Raw genomic sequence first — 13,439 nt, 5'->3', positions numbered from 1 at the left:
GCACTTTTAGGATTGTGATATTCTCTTGCTGAATTAGACTATGAAGTGACCCTCTTTACTCACATTAACATTACTTACTCTAAACTCTATTTTGTTTTATATTAACATAGCAATTCCTGCTCTTTTGTTTTTAAATACATTTTTAAAAGATTTATTTATTTATGCATACAACAACTAGGGTGTAGCCAGAGATGCAGGGAGTGAGAGGATTCACCAGAGACAGAGTGGGGAGCAGAACAGGCAGATTGACTGAAGTACACTGCTAAGGGGAGTAGCAGGCGAGATAGGAGAGGTCTGCTGTGCCATGTGGGTCAGCTCCCTGGCTGGGGATAGAACTCGTGCTGCAGTGGCTAGAGAGAGCTTCATAGTGCTGAGACTTTAATACCTGTGCCACCAGGGAGGCCCTCCTGCTCTTTTTAGATTAAAATAATGTGATATATCTTTTCACATGTTTTCATTTTTAACCTATTTGTGTCTTTCTATTTAAAATCCATTTCTTAAACAAAGCTAGACTCAATATCCTATGAATTACAAGTTTTCCACTCAGCTTGCTAGGAATGGACACTCTTCCTAACCTCCAGGCCTTTCTCCCTTTAAGCCTCTCTTACTTCCTTTGTTCATGTGCATGTGCTGGTCTGTACTCAGTTGAATACTCAAGGAGACCCTGTGCAGATCTCCAGAGTTCTCTTTCTCTGCAGCCTTTTCCTCTGTGGTATTCCTCCCTGCTCACCCTTGCTGCCTTGGCTTCCTGGGCCTCCCACTTTCAAATTCTCAACTCAGGAATCTGTCAGGCCTCTGTGGGGCTCCTTTCTCCATGTAGTAAGCTGGGACAAAACCATAGGGCTTACCTCCTTTTTTTTTTGTTTGTCTCTCAGAGATCGTTGTCTTTTGTTACCTGATGGTAACATCATGGAAACCTTTTTCATACATTTGATCCATTTTTGGGTATATATATCATGAAAGTAAAACTGGTACCTGCTATATTCTGTCTTAGCTGGGAACACGCATATTCCCTATGTTCCCTTTCACTTTTAATCCTCTCTCTGTTGTTCATGTTCAATTAATAGTTAAGTTAACTTTTACATGTCACATATTCCTGAGGGAAGGGTGTGAGTATCTTAGGTGAGATACTTCCGAAGTAGACACTAAGATGTGGATTCTTTTGGAAATGCCTTATGAAGGAAGTGTTCTCAGAAGGGGATTGAGTGGAGTGGGACAGGACAAGGGAAGGAGACACGGAAAGATGTGGTCTCAGCTGGGGATTCTCTCAGCCTCATCTTGTGGGAAGCTCTAGCACACAAGTTGCAGCTACAAAGTTGGTTCCACTTTTAGGCAAAACATCGGAATGGGAGGCTTTTTTCCCCCCATCCTTCTCACTAAGTCAATGGAAAGAAGCTGTGACAGTTCCCAAGAAGACAGTGACAATTTTCCAGAGAAGGCACCTAGAGCCATTAACAGCCAACAGTCACAAAATACGGGGGTTGCGGGGGGTGTGGGGGAAGGCGGGGTGGATGTATGGACTCAGTAAAGGAATCTGGGCAGAACATCATAACATCCTCTTATTGTCTGTGAGTCTTTATCCCCAAAATTCCTTCTACTCCATAGGCATTCTATGATAGTGTCTTCACGTACACAACTACAGCAATATCACATTTCCAAGAAATAAATGATTTCACATGGGTAAATTTTTTAGGTATCAAAAATTATACTTCAAAAAATTTTTGGTGGGGATCTTTCTAAAACGTATCATAGTTCTTTATGCCACTCAGAAGATAATGAGATCAAAATGGTCTTTCCGTGATGACTCAAGGTGATAATTTAGGAACCTTAAACTCTTTGATGGAGTGCAAATCAGTAGACTTTTCCTTTCTAAAATGTTAGGTGGATCCTGGGAGCCACTGCACAGGGCAGCATGCTGGGCTGTCAGAGATCAGCTGGTTATCAGTCTTAATAGTACGCTGGATTCTCGAAAGTTCTTTCCACTTCCAATCTCTGAGGTCTATGAAGTCCAGTGATTAAAGATGTCAGGTTTGTGAGAAAGTAAGCTGCGATTTATGTCCTGAGGGCCTCTCCTAGAGTGGATTACAAAGCTTTAGTGCTTTGGCAATCGACAGATGATACATCAGGTGCTAACACAAGCATCTGCTTGGTTCTCATTTGTATTTCTGCTTGGCAGCCTGTTATGCTCTAAACTTCAGCGTCTCTGGGGATACTATATTTATGTTCCACCCATATTAAATTGATGACTGACTTTTAAGATGAGAGAAAGAGTTGACTTGAAAAATGTCATCCTTACAGACATTAAGGAATTGAAGAAATAATTTTCTGACCAGGAACTTTTAGAAGTCATTTGTTGCTTTTACACTCTGAATTGAGTAAACTTTTGAATAGTGAAGAATTAGAATGGATTGTAAGAAGAGGATTAAGTTTGCATTTCAGTGTTTCATGGTCTATAAGATATTTTTTCTTTTTTCCAAAATGGCAGTGAGCTTACTGCTTTGTTTTTGTGTGGTAAGTAGGGGCCTGCTTATGTCTCTGCCTTAAATGGAAGCTGAAAATGAAAGTATCCTTGAGCTGTTTTTCTTCAAGATCTTCTTGCTGATCAGGAATTGAATGTGAGCTGAGAGATGAGCATTGAGATCCAATGGGTTTGGCACAGTGATGTGCTAGAGCCAGCTCTGTGAGACCAATTGTGTTTTTCCAACTCCACCTTTAGTGACGACCCGTTGATAATTTGAAATTGGCCATGGTAGGAATATTTATACCATGGAAATTGGCAAACACTATAAAACCATCAGAATATTTTTATTATACTCAGAGTCAGTTGTTAAACATTACCAGCACACCTCTAATCTCTGGAACATTGGCCATAGCCACAAACACAAATGCGCTATTCAAGGCAACCTTTTTAGGCAAAGAAAAAAATTAGACTCATATGAACATAGAGTCATCAAATTGCCAAAACTTTTGTGTCAAGAGACACAATATCAGCAAATCCCAAACCTCTATTTTTTGTTTGACCAGAAGGAATCTGCAGCTCATAATAAGTGGAAAGCAACAAGTGTAATGAACAAGGTTAGGTTGAGAATCTGGTCTCTTGACTATTTGACCAGAGAGGTTTAGAAAATTATTTTCTATCATAGATATTATTCTTAATAATGGAAATAGAATGTTCCAAAATGGAAATATGGTAATAAAATGTAACAAGAAAGATATCAGCAATTAATTATGTTTATTTATGTATATATCTAATAATAGCTACAGTATTCAAGAACTGGCAACCTACAGGATGATCTCATTTACCCCTTACCACAATCCTTTGCATTATAGTCCCTATTTTATGAAAAGGAATCAATGATCAGTCAGGTTATATAACGTGAGTGAGTTCACACAGCTGGTGGGTAGCAGAAGTAGGGAGGCAGAAAGCCCTTCTGTTTTCGAAGCCTGTTCTTCTCCACGTGCCAGATTGCCTTTATAAACACGACACTAGTAGGCTGAGATGGCACCCCTATGGGGGACACCATTATTTATTTCAAGAAAAAGCTTTGGAAAATAAAGAAGAATGAAATACAAAAATGACTTCTCCCTGAAACCATCGTGCTTCTTTCTATAGCCTCCCCCATCACCTCGCAGAGACCTGTGCAGGAAAACAGCCTGCCATTTGCAGCAGTTAGTTTCATGCCTCTGCTGTGCTCCTCTAAGCAAGAGCCCTGCTGTGTCACACGGGATTGGCCCTGCTGGGAAAATTTACTGATGAAGCCCTGATTTCTCCCCTGATAGTCCACCATCTATCAATTTGGTTAATGTGTGTCTTATTCGTGTATGTGGTTGACTGGAGGGAAATTTAGCACACTCTGTTTGCCTTCTGGGAAAGCAAGTTTTCTTTTTTGTTAAGTTTTGTCCACAAGTATATTTTTGTATGTGTGTGTGTGCTTGTGTGTTTAATACCCTAGCTTATAACAAATTCTTCTGTGAAGCAAAAGTAATTTTTCATGGATACGATCTAACCTTAGACTCTCACAGGGTATATGAACACTTTCTTGAAGTGGAGAAATGTACCTCCTTGAGCCAGCTGATTAATTTTTAATTTGGGATGCTTTCCTAAAAGAGAAAAGATCCTGGTTTGGATTTTTTTCTTTTAGTGAAGCAATAGTTTTAGAATGTGTTCCCAATTGCACTGCCAATTCAAACCTGGCCACAGTTCAGGTTAGCTGTAATAAACAGATGAGAAGGCTTGGAAGTGTGTGTTCTCGTTAAGGGCACAGGGTTGGAAGGGCTAGAAGAGAGTTTCAGAATAGCTGTATGCCTGGAAGTAAAAGCTTGGAATGCAAGGCAAAATGCCAGCTGGGCTGCTCCTGTGCTGCGGGTTTGGATGAACACAGCAGCAGCCATGCCTTTGGGGAGGGGAATGCAGCTACACTCACTTTTTTTTTTTTCTTCTGACTTATTTCTTTTTTTAAAAAATACTTTATTTTATATAATTCTTACAACATTTTCCATCTTTGCACAATGTATGCATTTTCATTATGGTTATATTCCCCATACAATTGCACCCCCCCTTATTTTGACTCTAGTCCTTCCTCTCCCCGCCCTTTCCCTCCGTAGTGTGTCTCTGGTTTATAGTTGCTTGTTGATTTTGATTTTTACTTTGTATTGATTAGTCTTTTTCCTGGTCTCTTATTTAGGTTTTCTAGATTTCTGGTGTGAGTGAGACCATCCGGTATTTCTCTTTTTCTTTCTGACTTATTTCGCTGAGCATGATCCCTTCCAGCTCCATCCATGTTGCTGCAAACTGCATATTTTTTTTGGTTGCTGAGTAATATTCCATTGTGTATATGTAAACTGGGTCACTACATGCAAAAGAATGAAGCTCGACTACTACCTCACACCATGCACAAAAACCAACTCAAAATGGATTAAAGAACTAGGGCCTCCCCGGTGGCGCAGCGGTTGAGCGCTGGCTTGCGAAGCTGCCCGCAGCCTCTGCGGCGCTGGTTCGATCCCTGGCTGTTCCCCGGCCACCGGAGGAGGGTCCCACATGGCGCGCAGACCTCTCCTGCCGCCTGCTGCTCCCCTCAGCAGTGTACTTCGGTCCTTCTGCCTGCTCTGCTCCCCGCTCTGTTTCTGGTGAATTCTCTCATCCTCCCGTGCTGCGCTTCTGACTGTACCCAGTGCTTGTGTAAATAAATAAATAAATAAATCTTAAAAAAAAATTTGTGAAATAATTAAAAAAAAAAGAAAAAAAAAATGGATTAAAGAACTAGACATAAGACCTGAAACCATAAAATACATAGAAGAAAATATAGGCGAAACACTACATGACATGCACCTCAAAGACATCTTTACAGACACATGGCCCAAAGCAGTGAAAGTGAAGGCAAAGATAAACAGCTGGGACTACACTCCCTTTTAACCTCAGAACAGCCCTCTCTGTAGCAAGGTGTCCTGGCGGGCTCAACACGCAGCCAACGTGGGAATATACAGTGAGTGCTGGAAATGGAGGGTGGGATGTGACTGCTGACTGCTTCATATCTTTGGACCAGAGGCTGCTATGATGACAGAAGACCTAGGCAGATGTTCTTATTCAAAGTCCATTCTGGCTATTTATGGTTGGATAACAAACCCTCCCAGAGCAGGAGGTTAAAAAATAACAATCATTTATTTTGCTCACCAACATGGGGGATGACTGGGCTTAACCAGACAGTTTCTCTTGGGATCTCTCGGGTGGGTTCAGTGACAGTGGCCAGGGTTGGGACCATCTCAAAGACTCCTTCACTCAGGCCTCCCTGGTGGTGCAGCGCTTGAGCGCTGGGTTGCGAAGCTGCCCGCAGCCTCTGCAGTGCCAGTTCGATCCCTGGCCACTGGGTGAGGGTCCCACATGGTGCAACAGACCTCTCCTGCCATGCTCGCTGCTCCCCTCAGCAGTGTATTTCATCAGTCTGCCTGTTCTGCTCCCAGCTCTGGCTCTGGCGAGTTCTCTCACCCTCCCTCACTTCTGACTGTACCCAGTGCTTGTATAAATAAATAAATCTTTAAAAAAAAAAAAAGACTCCTTCACTCTCATGTCTGGTGCCTGTGCTGGGGACACAGATGGGCACTGGAACAGCTGGGTCTCCCTGGACATCTCCTGTCTCTGTGTGGTCCTTCCATGTGCTTGCTCCAACATGGCGGCTACAAGGCAGCTGAATTTATTACATTATGGATGAAGGTCCTCCAAGAAGCTGTCCCAATGGATAACATTTAAAATGTGCCAGATATCTTTGAATAAATAATATATTCAGTTGTCTATAGCTATATAACAAATTATGCAAAACTTAATGACCTATAATAGCATACATTTATGATGCAGAGTATCTAAGTGGTAAATATGCTCATCCAAAGGAATTTTGAGTTTAGAATTCCAAGCAAGCAGATTAAAGGTAAAACATATCTTCATCTTTATAGCAAAGCATATAAAATTGACCTGGAAGTTGGAAAGTGTGGGGTGTGTAGAGGAGTGCACACGCGCGCGCGTGTGTGTGTATGTGTGCATGTGTGTGTGTTATGGGGCATGTAAACAATCTTATGAATCCCAGCATTCGCCAGAAGTTCCACTTGCTCCCCACTAGAGAGAAGAGAGTAAAATTCACAAGGTCCTATCTCTCTTCACCTCCAAGCTGCTTCTTTGAAATCTGAGGTTTTCGTGTGGCTTTGTATTATCTTCGGCCTCCATGAGGGAACATGTGTAGCTACCAAGTTGCACAGCAGTAATTGAGCATATCATAGATAAGATATGCGTTTTACTTAGCTCTAACCATGCTTAAGTGGCTTAGCCTTCAAAGCTTGCAAACTTAATTCATCTCAAACACAGGAAGGTATCTTACTTTTATTACTAATTGGCTATGAAATAGAATTACTGTACAATCATGTTGGAGGATGGGTAAGGCCCTTTTCAAGGAGTGTAAGAAGGAAAGGCATTTGGCTAGAAAAATTGAAGCTTGAGAGACCAGAGTTAACATATATTATACACAATTAACGCTTCTACTATCCACGCAAAATTAATTTGTACATCTTATCACTAGAAACTTCTTTTATTCATTCATCTTTAGTCTAAGCTGTTTACTTTTTATTTTTTTAATTTTTTATTTATCTAAATAAATCTTTTTTTTTTTTTAAATAAATCTTATTTAAAAAAAAAAAAAAAAGGAAATCAGAACCGGGAAAAGGAGCCACAGCAGATCAAGGTCCTCCAGCTGCTTCCCCACCTGGCTGGAGCCACAGCCTGGTGGGCTTTGGGGGTCCACGTCTGGCTGGCTACTGGCCACTGGGCAGGGGAGGGGCCGGGAGGTGCAAGACACCCCAGGGAGAGGCCACCTGCCTGAGGAGACCCCCGAGGGTGGACTCTACCACTCGCTGAGGTCGCTACGGGGGAGGAGTGACTGCCCAGGTGCCCGCTATCCTGCCCTGCTCCCCAAGGCGGCCCAGCCTCCCCATCTCCACTCTGTGTTCCCCCCCCCCAGGGTGCCACCGGCTCTGCCCCAGGGGACTGCTCCGCAGGGAGCCCAGAGCCTGACCCCTGCAGCCCGAGCCCACCCCGGGAGTTGCCTGGAGTGCACTGGCCAGGCGGGCTTCCCTGGGAATGTGGTGCCACCCCTGGCTGGGTGGCAGGCCTCCCAGGGTCTGTGCTTGGCATCCCCCACAGGCCCTGGGTGGAGGGAGGACAGGTCAGGCGTGGGGGGCAGGGCCTCAGTGTCCAGGCCCCATGTGCCTTCCTCTCTCCAGACACACGACCCCTTGGTGTTTACTTTTTAAAGGCTATAAATACTTACACTTTTAGAGGCTATAAATAAGCTCTCTTCAGTTGAGTTCAAAATTTTTCACCAAGTACGTTACAAAAACTTTAGCTGGCCTGGGTTTAGGGACTAGCAGAATTGTAGACAAGGAACTATGGCCATGAACCTCTTTCATCAAGTTCACAGTAACACCCTCAGCATTCTGATAGGCAGAACCATCAAATAATATTTCTCACAGACCTTTTATTAATAGGTTTGGCCTTTTCTAAAAATAGACCGGACCAAATGAAGTTCTTTGATGCTTCGATAAGATTTCAAATCACAAGCACTAATTTGACTATATTAGTAGTGACACATGATGTTTTATCAGCTTTTCATTTTGCCAGCATGAAACACTTCTGAGCTCTCCTGCTCAAGGTGGAAAATGAGTGATAAAGTCATTTGATGAACTCAGACATAAAAAAGGACACGTACAAATATTAGAAGGCAGGATGTTTAAGCAAGGATGAATAAAAAAGGGGCCCAGACCAGAACAAATCATGTCTGGAAGGTGAGAGGTTATTTACAGCTGTGTTCACCCAGCGAGAGGAACAAGGCTTGAAGCCTGTGCACAAATCACAGTTGTGGAAGACAGAGGCAGCAGGATGCTGGGGAAGCGCTCTCTGTGCTCTGTCAAGGAGGGGGCTGTTTGCGGCAACCCTGAAGCCAACTTGGATGAGTTTAGAACAGATGAGAACATGGTCCCAGATCACGTGACTGCTCTAAGCTGTACCTACCCCTTCAGGTTTCATGGATTGCATCTCGGAGTAGGGGAAAGGAGTGCCACTTCTGAATATCCCCTGTATATCAGACAATTTGCCAGGTGAGTTTTGTACAATAAAGTCAAGGGCCTCCCCAGTGGCGCAGCGGTTGAGCGCTGGGTTGCGAAGCTGCCCACAGCCTCTGCAGCACCGGTTCCATCCCCGGCTGCTGGGTGAGGGTCCCACATGGCACGCAGACCTCTCCTGCTGCACCCGCTGCTCCCTTCAGCAGTGTACTTTGTCAGTCTGCCTGTTCTGTTCCCTGCTCTGACTCTGGTGAATTCTCTCACCCTCTCATGCTTCTGACTGTACCCAGTGTTTGTATAAATAAATTAATTAAAAAAAAAAAAGAAAGTCAAGTTCAGGGAGAGTGAATAATCTGGATGAATGAATGAATGCATTCAGCAGATGAACATTTGTTACAACTTGCTGGGTGCCAGGCAGTTTTTCATGCATTTCAGTACATAGCGGGATGACACAGGCTTCCAACCTCAGGGAGTTCCCGGTTTAGTAGGAGAGACAGATATATAAGCACATAATTATAGTGTAATTTCATACGTGCAGCTGTTGTGGCTCAGAATTTAAAAATGAGACTATACCACTTAGAAAACTGCATTGCAAGAGAAAGAAGGGATTCTTTTGTTTTTTAACAAAACACAGACTGAGGATAACGCATCTTAGTTTCTTAAAACACTGATGTTTAAGGTTTTCTTTTATACCCAAAGAGACAGTAAGATGCCTTCTGAGAACTGCATTGTGGTCAACAGGGAAGAGGGTCTTTATGACCCTCAAGAAAGCAAGGAAATGCTGGATCTTATGTCATAAATAGGCAGTCAGAGAGCTACAGAAAGGAGTGTTGATGGCTGTAAGCATATAAAGGATCAGAAAGTCAGTATCATTCCCTTTGAGACATGAAGACCCCAGATTGTTCTATCGTAAACAACCTTTTGTGTTCCTGCATCCCTTCATTTCCCACCCTGTTTATTCCAGTTCAGAGTCCCAGGTGGCCAGTCAATCCTGCAGCTCAGGGTACAAGGGGGGAGCCCACCTTGGACAGGACCCTTGGGTGGCAGGGCCCAGCACTCACGCCACACTCACTCCGGTGGGACAACGGAGACATGCCCATGAACCTCTGCTGGCATCTTTGTGATGTGGGAGAAAACCAAGTCCTGGGGAGACCCATCAGATGTGGGCTGAAGGTGCCAACTCCACACAGTGGCCTCCGCGGGAATAGATTTTTTTCCTCAAGAAACTGTGGTGAGGGCCTCCCCGGTGGCGCAGCGGTTGAGCGCTGGGTTGCGAAGCTGCCTGCAGCCTCTGCAGCCGGTTCGATCCCCGGCTGCTCCCCGGCCACCAGAGGAGGGTCCCACATGGCGCGCAGACCTCTCCTGCCGCCCGCTGCTCCCCTCAGCAGTGTACTTCGGTCCTTCTGCCTGCTCTGCTCCCCGCTCTGGCTCTGGTGAATTCTCTCACCCTCCCACGCTTCTGACTGTACCCAGTGCATGTATCAAACAAACAAACAATAAATAAATAAATAAATAAGACATGCCTCTAGAAAATTAAAAAAAAAAAAAAAAAAAAAAAAGAAACTGTGGTGAGGGCCTCCCTGGTGGCGCAGCGGTTGAGCGCTGGGTTGCGAAGCTGCTCGCAGCCTCTGCAGCGCCGGTTCAATCACCGGCCCCTGGCGAGGGTCCCACATGGCACGTAGACCTCTCCTGCCGCCCGCTGCTCCCCTCAGCAGTGTACTTCGGTCCTTCTGCCTGGTCTGCTCTCCTCTCTGGCTCTGGTAAATTCTCTCACCCTCCCGCTCTTCTGACTGTACCCAGTGCTTGTATAAATAAGTAAATAAATAAATCTTAAAAAAAAAAAAAAAGAAACTGTGGTGAATGAAACAGCATTATTCAAGGACCTGCTATACAGTCTTCGTTTTGTATATTTTTGAATTTGTCTAGAAATAACAAAACACAACAGCTTCTATAAGCAAGATGCGGTGTGACGCCCCTTATAAATCACAACAGAAAAGACGGAGTGGCCGTGTTAACTCTTCACTGTCTCACATCTCTGCTCCCCTGAACAAGTGTCGGAGGTTTGTTCAATAAATGTTCTTGGAGGCTAATTACGTTGTCGCTTTGCTAGTATATTGACAAATTTAGCATGATTACCTCAAGCCTGTATAGGTTAAATAACCTGCAACCTACCAAGAATGGTAGAAAATGATCTGTTAGGTTTTCTTTTGGGGGAACACAACACACTTATCACACATAGTTAAATATACACATCACAGCATCCATTTACGAACATAACGTATATATCACATATAAACCAGAGAAATGGAAGCAAAGACGATTGCATTTCTCTGCAAGGCCTTATTCACATGAATAGTCACCAGACAATCAAAAAAGGAAATCATGAAAATAATGCTAATGTTGGTGTTTTTAGCAAACCTGTATCTCTAGCTATATAACCTATATCTTTATATGCTTCAGGAAGACATACTTTCCTGTTTTAAAAAACAGCGGTGTCTAGACTAGAAAGTGATGTCTTATTCCCCACAGACCAAGCCCCACTGCCTTTCCAGTTTCCCATTTGCCTCCAGAGAGGCAATTACTGTTAACAGTTTGGTGTGTATTCTTTCAGGCTAGTTCCTATAAATTTACATACATTAATATGTAAAAGTTCAAATATAGGTTTAGAAAGCATAAATGGGTTTATACTGTGCCTACTTTTATATATCCTGCTTTTTTCACTTAAAAATTTCCTGGAGACATTTCAACTTCAGTGTATATAAAACTATTTCCATTTTTTAAACTGTTGCATAGAATCCCCTAGAATGGATTTATCATATCACACTTGAAATATCTAGTCTAAGCCCACCTTTCATTGCTGCTAAGAACCTTTATTGCTTTATCAAGAATTCTGTACCAAGTAGACTTCACAGAGCAGTTCCATAATCTAAGACCACCTCAGTACAAACAAGCGACAGAAGACAGTTTCTGTGACAAGAGTTATTCTTTTCCAACTCGTGAGACTTATTTTAAATTCTCTGGCTAAATCGAGCAGGAAGGGAGCTTAATGAGGAACAGTATATTTACAGAGCCTTGAAGTATCTCCTCATCAATTACTTAGAAGTTACAAAAGGAAAATCCATGCAGTGAAGGGGCCAGACTTCATCCAAATTATCAACATCAACAATAAGGCCGACTGGGCATCAGGTGCCTCTAAATAGGAGCTGCTGAGAAAGACACAGCTCCATCTATGTAGGGTTCCAGCCAGATGTACATTACTTGAATCGATTAATGAGAAACTATTAGACAACCCCATATCAAGGGATATTTGATGAAATAACTGGCCCATACTCTTTAAAAATAATGAGTGAAGTAAAAATATTGGCGAAAGACGAACTAACTAGCTAGCTGGCTAATTAACTAACTGGCTTAGGAACTATTCCAGATTGAAGGAAACTAAACACGCATGACAACCAAGTGCAGTGTGTAATCCTGGACTGGAGCCTGTACTAGAAGAAAATTGCCATAAAGTCCGTTGCTGGAACAATCAATGAAATTGCAACCTGGATTATAGTGCAGATAAAAGTGCTGCACCTATGCTAAGACTTCCCATTTCAGCAGCTGTACTGTGGTAATGTAAGACTGCATGCAGGGACTATATTAGAATATATAGGAAATCTACAGTGAAGGATTCGGAGTAAATGGGCATGCTCTCTGCGAAAGGTTCAGAAGGAAAAACAGTGTGAGTGTGTGTGTGTGTGTGTGTGTGCAAGAGAGAAAATACGATAAAGAAATGTAATGAACTAGTAAGTATGGATACTGGGCACATGGAAGTTCTTTTTCCTCTTTTTGCAACTTTAAGATTTTTAAATTTTTTTTAATTTTTATTTATTTATACAAGCACTGGGTACAGTCAGAAGTGCGCGAGGGTGAGAGAATTCACCAGAGCCAGAGCAGGGAGCAGAACAGGCAGACTGACCAAGTACACTGCTGAGGGGAGCAGCGGGCGGCAGGAGAGGTCTGTGCGCCATGTGGGACCCTTGCCGGCGGCTGGGGATGGAACCAGCGCTGCAGAGGCTGCGGGCAGCTTCGCAGCCCAGCGCTCAACTGCTGCGCCACCAGGGGAGGCCCTCTTTTTGCAACTTTAATGTGAAATGTTTTCAAACTAAAATTGAAAGCCTTGCCTTGCTTTCGAGATCGTGCAGAGACCTGAACGGATAGGGCGCGCCTTCAAGTGACGGTCACGTGACTGTCCCACCCTTGCCTGCTTGGTTCTTTTTCAATAGACTTTCCAGAGGTACTTCTTATATCTCACTATCAGGAATGGCGCAAACATTTCCATTTCATAGACACAAATGGCTGAATAGCTATTAATGTTCAGCGGCAGAGAACAATACAAAATTTGTATTTTAAAGAACAAGTTGTTTTAATAAAACATTGTCTTGCAGCAGCGTGTTACACTAATGCTCCTTCACCTGGCACATTTCACTCAGCTGTGTCTATGCAGATAAACTTGCTCTCACTTTTAACCCTTAGCTTTTTGTAATGCTGACGGAGTTAGTGAACAACAGGTCGTGGCTTTAAGTTGAGACATGCATAAAATGAAACCGTTCTAACAGATTAATTATGCCTCTTGCTTATCTGTCTCTGTTACCAGGAACTGACGATGGCAATTATTTTAACAACTGTATTGAAACATCAATCACATATATACATTTTACCCATTTAAAATGTACAATTCAATGGTTTTTAATATATTCACAGATGTTCCAATTTTAGAACATCTTCATCACCCTCAAAAGAATCCCTGTACCCATTAGCAGCCACTTCCATTTTCTCCTCCCCTTTAGCCCTGGGAAACC

Source organism: Talpa occidentalis, unplaced genomic scaffold, assembly GCF_014898055.3.
Source record: "Talpa occidentalis isolate TD23 unplaced genomic scaffold, MPIMG_talOcc4v2.1 talOcc4.15, whole genome shotgun sequence".
In the NCBI taxonomy this organism is placed as follows: domain Eukaryota; kingdom Metazoa; phylum Chordata; class Mammalia; order Eulipotyphla; family Talpidae; genus Talpa; species Talpa occidentalis.
Note: the sequence above shows the minus strand (reverse complement) of the source record.